The sequence below is a fragment of the Neoarius graeffei genome, chromosome 23, assembly GCF_027579695.1.
Source record: "Neoarius graeffei isolate fNeoGra1 chromosome 23, fNeoGra1.pri, whole genome shotgun sequence".
NCBI classification, from domain to species: Eukaryota; Metazoa; Chordata; class Actinopteri; order Siluriformes; family Ariidae; genus Neoarius; species Neoarius graeffei.
This window is the reverse complement of record NC_083591.1, coordinates 26,666,934-26,674,119: the sequence shown is the minus strand read 5'-3', so window position 1 is coordinate 26,674,119 and position 7,186 is coordinate 26,666,934. Positions and strand designations below refer to the sequence as shown.

General features: G+C 37.9%; 1 long non-coding RNA gene across 1 annotated transcript; it reads left to right on the top strand.

Annotated features, from left to right (window-relative positions):
* Nucleotides 1-630: 630 nt before the first annotated feature.
* LOC132871193 (uncharacterized) lies at nt 631-6,127 on the top strand. The gene is made up of 3 exons (XR_009651274.1): nt 631-852; nt 2,615-2,676; nt 2,880-6,127. It is a non-coding gene; the product is annotated as an uncharacterized LOC132871193 (long non-coding RNA).
* Nucleotides 6,128-7,186: the final 1,059 nt, after the last annotated feature.

The following is a 7,186-nucleotide window of genomic DNA, read 5'->3' as shown; positions in this document are numbered from 1 at the left end:
GTAATGTATCTTTAATTGTTTTAGCATTTATATAAGGCATTACTGGATATGCACAAAATAATGAAACAACAAATCAGTACTCTGGACATGAACAGTCAGAACTGTGTTCCTGGTGTGCATAAATGTCAAACCTTTGGTCAATCAAACCTGTATAACAAACTTCCAAAATCCTTATTTCCTTTATAAAATCCTTATAAGATGCAAATTAAAATGATTTACCTAAAATTGGAATGATAATTAACAATGATATATCCCAGGTACTTTTTATTCAATAAACTTTATGAATACAAAGCTTCAATGTTTGACAAAAAAAACCACAAAGTGTAAATGTTATGTGCTCTTTTATCATCGTGGGAATTGATTATAGCTCTAAATATTGAAGTGTTTTTTGTTAAAAGGAATCCGTATAACTTTTATTTGTACGCCAGTATACTATGTTTATTGAATCAAATCCGTATAAAATACGTTCATTCTGTATATTGTGCATTGATTCTTTAGAACAAACTCGTATGCGTGTGAATCAATTTACTTGATTCACTCTTGATTCTTGACTCAGAAACTACGGAAACCTTATTTGTATTCCTGTTTTCAAATTGTAAACAATAATCACACTTTCATGCTGCATGAAATTAAAGTGTGAACTTTCCTCAACCCCTTACGTGTGCATGAACTCAACAAATGCCGTTGATGCGTCTGTATCGATTCGCTCGATCGAGTCATTTGTTTCGTCCCGAAGAAGATCCGAATCGTTTGTGAATCTCATCACTGTTAGAAATCCAAGAGAAGAGATCCTCTTCCCTTAACATCATCAGAGGAAAAATCTGCTTCTTAATCAATTAGTTTCAGCGTTTGGTGAGTAGATCATCTGCATTTTATTTTATATTCATTGTGTTGATAGTCCGAAACTTGTAACTGGAAGGTTATCAGGAAAGTCACGCGTGGTCCGCGAGCACTCTACAAGACTATTAAATGTGTTTTAATAATTAATAGTGCAGCTATTAATGCAGTTTCATGTCTAGATCTTATAAATGATGAATACGAAGTATGTGACGGCAAAATAACATGAGAACTCCAGTTCCCATGATGCTTGTGAACTGGGCATGCGCACTGGATAAAAGAAAAAACAGCTCTTTAGGGCAAAACTCTCGTCTCATCAGATTTGGGCAGTAATTCTATGCGTTCAGACCTTAAATAATGAAATAACTGTACAAGCAAATACAACACAAACCATTTTTAAAACATTCACTTAAATTAGACATGGTAAAAACAGAAGAAATATATTTAAGGCTTAGAGTTTAATTAATTCAGCCAAATCAAATATTACTTTCAGATGTGAAGATATTTATCAGGAGTCATTTTTAAAATATTGAGTGTTATACCACTTCCTGTTTAAAGGCATAATAAAAGGCATCAAATATATTTACCCTACGTGTGAATAGAAATGCCGAAAAGTTAGCAGAGGGTCGTTGAATGTTTAACCTAATGTTTAATGTTGATCTAAAATATTTTAAAACTGATCGTGTAGTGGTCTAGTGGTTAGGATTCGGCGCTCTCACCGCCGCTGGTGTAGTGGTATTTTTATTAATCATATGTAATTAAATATCCTATATACTCCTGTTTCTAACGCGTTTTAGCGAAATGTGGACTTGTCTTGTCATGAAATTAGTTCAACAGCGAGCTAACCCGCTCTTTACTTAATTTTTTGAATAATTGTCATATTTAATATAAATATAATATTTTGAATAATTGTTCTGTCTTTCTCAGTCAGCATTGAGAAGGGCTCCCAGACTGTTATAGATAGCTATAATATAAACAAACAACTCATGCAAGAACAGCAGGCAAGGACAGCCACAGAAATCTGCAATGGGCAGAGAAAATCATTATTTTTGGCACTTTCTCACAATAATAAAGTAATCTCCTTTATATAATTAGGTAAATTCCATATACATGAAGTCAAAATGTCCAAGACAGACAACCAATTCTCATTAATACTGTTAATTGAATTAAAAATGTATTTTGAGTCTGTCCCATATCGAATCCAACAAAGAGTGCTTATCAGCTATTCAATTTTATTCAAATTACATTCAGTGAAATTGTCATTTCAATTTGCCCTGTTTTTTTTTTTTTTTTTTAAATCTCCTTATCTTTCTTTAAACTTATTGCTACTTATGAGGCTAAGCTTAACCATGTTCCTAATTTTGAACTATTGATATGAAATATTCTGATTAACTGCTTGCTGAGTTTTAAACCTCCATACTTTTGCCTTTAAAAACCACAGAGGATATGGAATGGATAGGCTTTTAATGTATTTAGTTAACCATAATTTTTTTCAGAAAGAAACAGAGTTAACAAACGTTTATTTGAATAAATTTTGTTTATAAATCGGAGACTTGGGTTTATCTTTATTTAACCATTAAGGAAAAAAACTTCATAAATTATCATGATTATGATACATTGGCTTGTATAAGTATTCATTGTCCTTGAACCTTTCCGCATTTTGTTGCACTGCAACCTGGAACTTAAATTGACAAACTACACAAAATGATTCAATATTCATGTGCATCCTGTTTATAATAAGCAATACCTCTCTCTCTGGATCCATGTCATCCTACAGTCTCTTCTAGGCGTGGTGAGACCGTGCACCAGTTTGTACCTGGCGTTTTACACAAGATTTACGTAAGATTAATGAATTGATTGTTTCTTCTGTAATATCACAGGTTCCTGCCATTAATGATCTCTGTTCTGCCTTTTTTCACGCACATGAGGAGATAGTGTTTGGACTCAAGGTTTCATTTGACTCTCCTGCTGTTTTTTTTTTTTTTTTTTTTTTTCTTCAGCTGTAATTCATAACGCGCTCTGTGACCTTCTCCCTCCCTCAGGACTCAGTGGTCTGTGTGTTCTGGTGTCTGCTGAGTCACCAGAAATCTGCCAAGACACTGACACTTGCGCCAGACGTTGAAGCAGGCGCATAAGGGCTTTAAGGTTTCCAGAACCAAGCTGCAATATTGCATGGACACTTGAGTATTTGAACTTTTGCACTGATGTCTTTTCTGGGTCAGAAAATGGATCCCTGATTGCTCTTTATATGACAAGCTTCTCCGTTCCGCAATCTCTCATCACGATCCACTGCAACATCCTTTGACCTGGACTGACGCTATGGTGGTCGCTTATCACTCCCTCAGAAGCACCCTTTGTTCTGCCCCTGGGTCACCTGCTCACTTCAAGCCCTTCCACCTTTATGCCTGTGGACACCGGGGCACGGCCTCTGGGGAGCGTGAGGGGGGAAATGCATCATTGTGCGTTTTTATCCAAAACATTGTTGCTCAAGGCTTACCTGCGTGTCTGGGGGCTGTCTCCGCATGTGGTTTGATGGTTGCAAAATTGACAGACCCATTAAATTAATTAATCAGTAATTTAATAGATAATTAAATTAACATGACTATTTATTCTGTTTTACTAACAATCTCGAAGTTCGTGTCACATCCTCTTTTGATAATGTAGGTCGCGCTCTCGCACGCCTCCTTAATTCTCGGGATGATACTTGATGACATTGTCTGTCTAAAAATCGTACTACTAGTATCAGGTCTGGTCTCTCCTCCAGCCCTCTAGGGATGGGGGATGTACTCTTTGTTGGTGGTTCTTGTTCAAAACCCTCAGACGGTTCTTGTTTTATAATTTAATATCATACCTCTGTGGTTATTCTGTGTGTTCAATCAATATCAGCCTGATATTCTGCATGAGACATACGCTCGCTCTTTCTCATTTGATTTTTGTCATCTTGATTGTGGACAAATTCTCTAATGGGTAGAACTTTTTTTCCTGTTCTCGAGAGAACGTGAAGGTAGTTCACTCATACTCTGGCAAAAGAAATAATACCTAGTTATAATAATAATAATAATAATAATAATGATGCATTTTATTTATAAGTGCCTTTCAAGGTACCTAAGGACACTGGACAGTAAAATAAGAAAAACAAACAATAAAATAACAATAAAATAACAATAAAATAATAAGAAATCAATAATTATTATAGTTATGGGGTTTCAAATGCCATAGACTCAGACAAGGGTACCCCTTTCACCTCAAAAGTCACACAAAACCTTTGTAAGTATCTCTAAACTAAACTGGTGTTTTCACATTCCTCAATCCTCTGGTATCGTAGAACGTACTAATCGAACATTGAAAGACAAATTAATTAAGGTCATGCAGGACACAGGTTTGGTTCTGTACTCCATAATTCATTCTGGCTGAAATTTGTGTGACACCAAGAAATTATTTTTGGAAATAAAGTTCTCCCCTGGAAGAAGGGAACTCCGGCTCCAGGTACCTCTGATTTGAAAATGCATATGGATGAGTATTCTGCAGCCCTTATAGATAAGTTGCATAAAATTTGTACCAAGGTCAATAATACAATATCTCCACCACACACCCCTTTCATGTGGGAGACAAGTGCTGGTGTGATTTTTTTATTTATTTATTTTTTTAAAGTAATGATTTGGACAATTGGGAAAACAATATAATGGGCCTGCAGACATAGTTGCCATTACTTCTACTGCTGTTTTAACTGATCTTTTTCCACAGTGGATCCATGTCACTCGATTGAAGAAGGCTCCATAACAAAGTTGTTACAATGACAAGTTTGCTGCTATTAACGCTTTTTGTGTCCCTATCTAGTCTCCCTCTGGCCAGTGTTCTCTCTCTCTCTCTCTATTTCTGAGCTCTACACAGATTCGACTGTGAACAAAGAGGGGAAGAGATCTTGCACCCCATTTGGAACCAATCATCCTCACTACAACCATGACAGTCCTCATCACGGGTTTCGTGACTGCTTCATCTTCGCTCGGGGCAGGGTTACCCGCCTGAGCCTTCTGGACCACTTCATTGCTCGGAGCAGGATTACCCGCTCGAGCTGGACTTCATTGCTCGGAGCAGGGTTACCCGCTCGAGCTGGACTTCGAGACAACATCTTCTGGACTAACTTCGCTAACTGGACTGCACAAGCGCACACCACACGAATGTGTTATGTCTTTCATCTGATGCCGTTTTCTACTATTACACATCTCTATGCTCTGAAACTCTGTATTCTTACAGGACTCTGTTCTCACTATAGGTCGATATGTCTTCTAATTTCATTTTCCCTCACTGTTTTAGAACAAATTACTCTGAAGGAAGTAGCGTGTATTTGGGAATTAAGAGGTTTTGAGTTTCTCTAAGCTCCGGTGAGGTGGGACGAGGGCTGATCGGGCATGCCCGCCCTCTGAGCACCAATATACGTCAAGAAGGGCAAAGATTAACTCAAGATTAATTCTCGATGTAATCACATATGATCATGAGGTGATAATGATCAAATATGATCCTAGGATTTGATAATAGTGATACTATTATCAAAGGGGGGGGGATTGTTAGGTTTATATAAGTATTCTTCTTGACCAAGAAGGCAGTAATTTATTAAAATGGTGACAAAATTAAGGATTAACTTAAGGTTCAGTTAAAAATGACCTTCTGTCTCGGCTGGACATTGTTTAGGAACATTTTGTTTATGAAATGTGTATTTTTCATCAGAGATGTGTCTGAACGACGCCAAGGTCTGTTTTGATGTCAGATCGACCCACACACACTTTAATGTTGGATGTAATGGTAGCCTTATTGCTGAACAAAGAGTTAAGACTTTATATTTTAGGGCTTTTTAAGATCCTTTATTATTTTGGACTATTGCATATACTATGGCAGTGATTTTAAACTGTTCCTGTGTAGCCTGACCTTTGGAGAAGAACACTTCTTTGTTAGACCAAACATAGTCTTTGTTTAAAACATTGTCGTAAAAACATCTCGTGCGCTTTGACGTGCGAAAATGGAATTGCTGAAGTATTATTGAGATGAGATTATTTTGCTTATGATTGAAGGTTTCATTCACACACACATACATATGGAATTAAGATGTGATTTGCTGACCTAGCACGTAGACACAGATATCAAAATGATGTCACTCACTCACACCCTCCCATAGAGACACACACACACTTGACAGACACAATAGCCGTTTGGAGAGATTATGATTTGTTATAAAAGGTGTTTGTAATCTTTCATCTTTGGCGAGAATACTGTGAATAAACAGCAGTTAAACCGATCTCTGGTTCTCTGTTTTTTTTGCGGTGTTCCGTCCCAGAATTCTGCAGGTGGTACGAGGGCGGGGGTCCCGAGAAATAAGTTGACCGATTGACCTTCTAACTGGGTTGAACCTAACACTGTGACATGCAGCCTAGTGAGGTATTGGTGCAGAGTGCTAAAAAAGCTGTCATGGAGTACAATTCAGAACATTAGAGTGACACTTTGTGTTTTTGTCAAACATTGGAGCTTTGTATTCATTCTGAAGGTTTATTGTTATTAATATTGAATAAAAAGTAACTGGGATATATCATTGTTAATTATCATTCAAATTTTAGGTCAATTATTTTAATTTGCATCTTATAAGGATTTTATAAGGGAAATAAGGATTTTGGAGGTTGGTTATACAGGTTTGATTGACCAAAGGTTGACATGTATGAGCCAGGTCTCAGTGAAAATCAGCATGCAGCAGTCTCTCACTTCTCACTGAGATGTAATTCTGGCTCTGAGTTCATCCATCTTATTTTTGAGAGAACGGATGGTAGAGAGCATAAGGCTGGGGAGAGGTGGTCTGTTAACCCTAGCCTTTAGGCTAGCATGTAGCCCACCTCTCTTGCCTTGTCGCTGCTTGGGTTGTTCCTTCCTCTGGCTGCGCCGTTCACTCAACTCCGCTGCTGGTGGGCCCGGCCTGTAAGAACCTGGCAGATAAAATAGTCCAAGTCTGGCAAGTTAAGGATAATGTCCTGAGATTGTTTACCGAGTTCCAGCAATGTTTCTCTGTCGTATGTAATCAGTGCAGATGAAATTCGCACGTCTACAAACTTAACTGGGAAAACAAACCAATAAAAACGGTTGCAGGAGGAGTACACAGAGACGTCAACCATGCTGGGCGCCATCTTGAATTTCTGCATGGATTACGACAGTGTGGCTTCACAGCATCCAGACACAGCAGGCCAGACACAGCATCCGTATGCTTGACTGGCCTGCTGCCAGTCAAGATCTGTCTCCTATTGAGAATGTATGGCACATCATGAAAAGGAGAATCAGACAACGGCGACTACGGGCTATTGAGCAGCCTTGT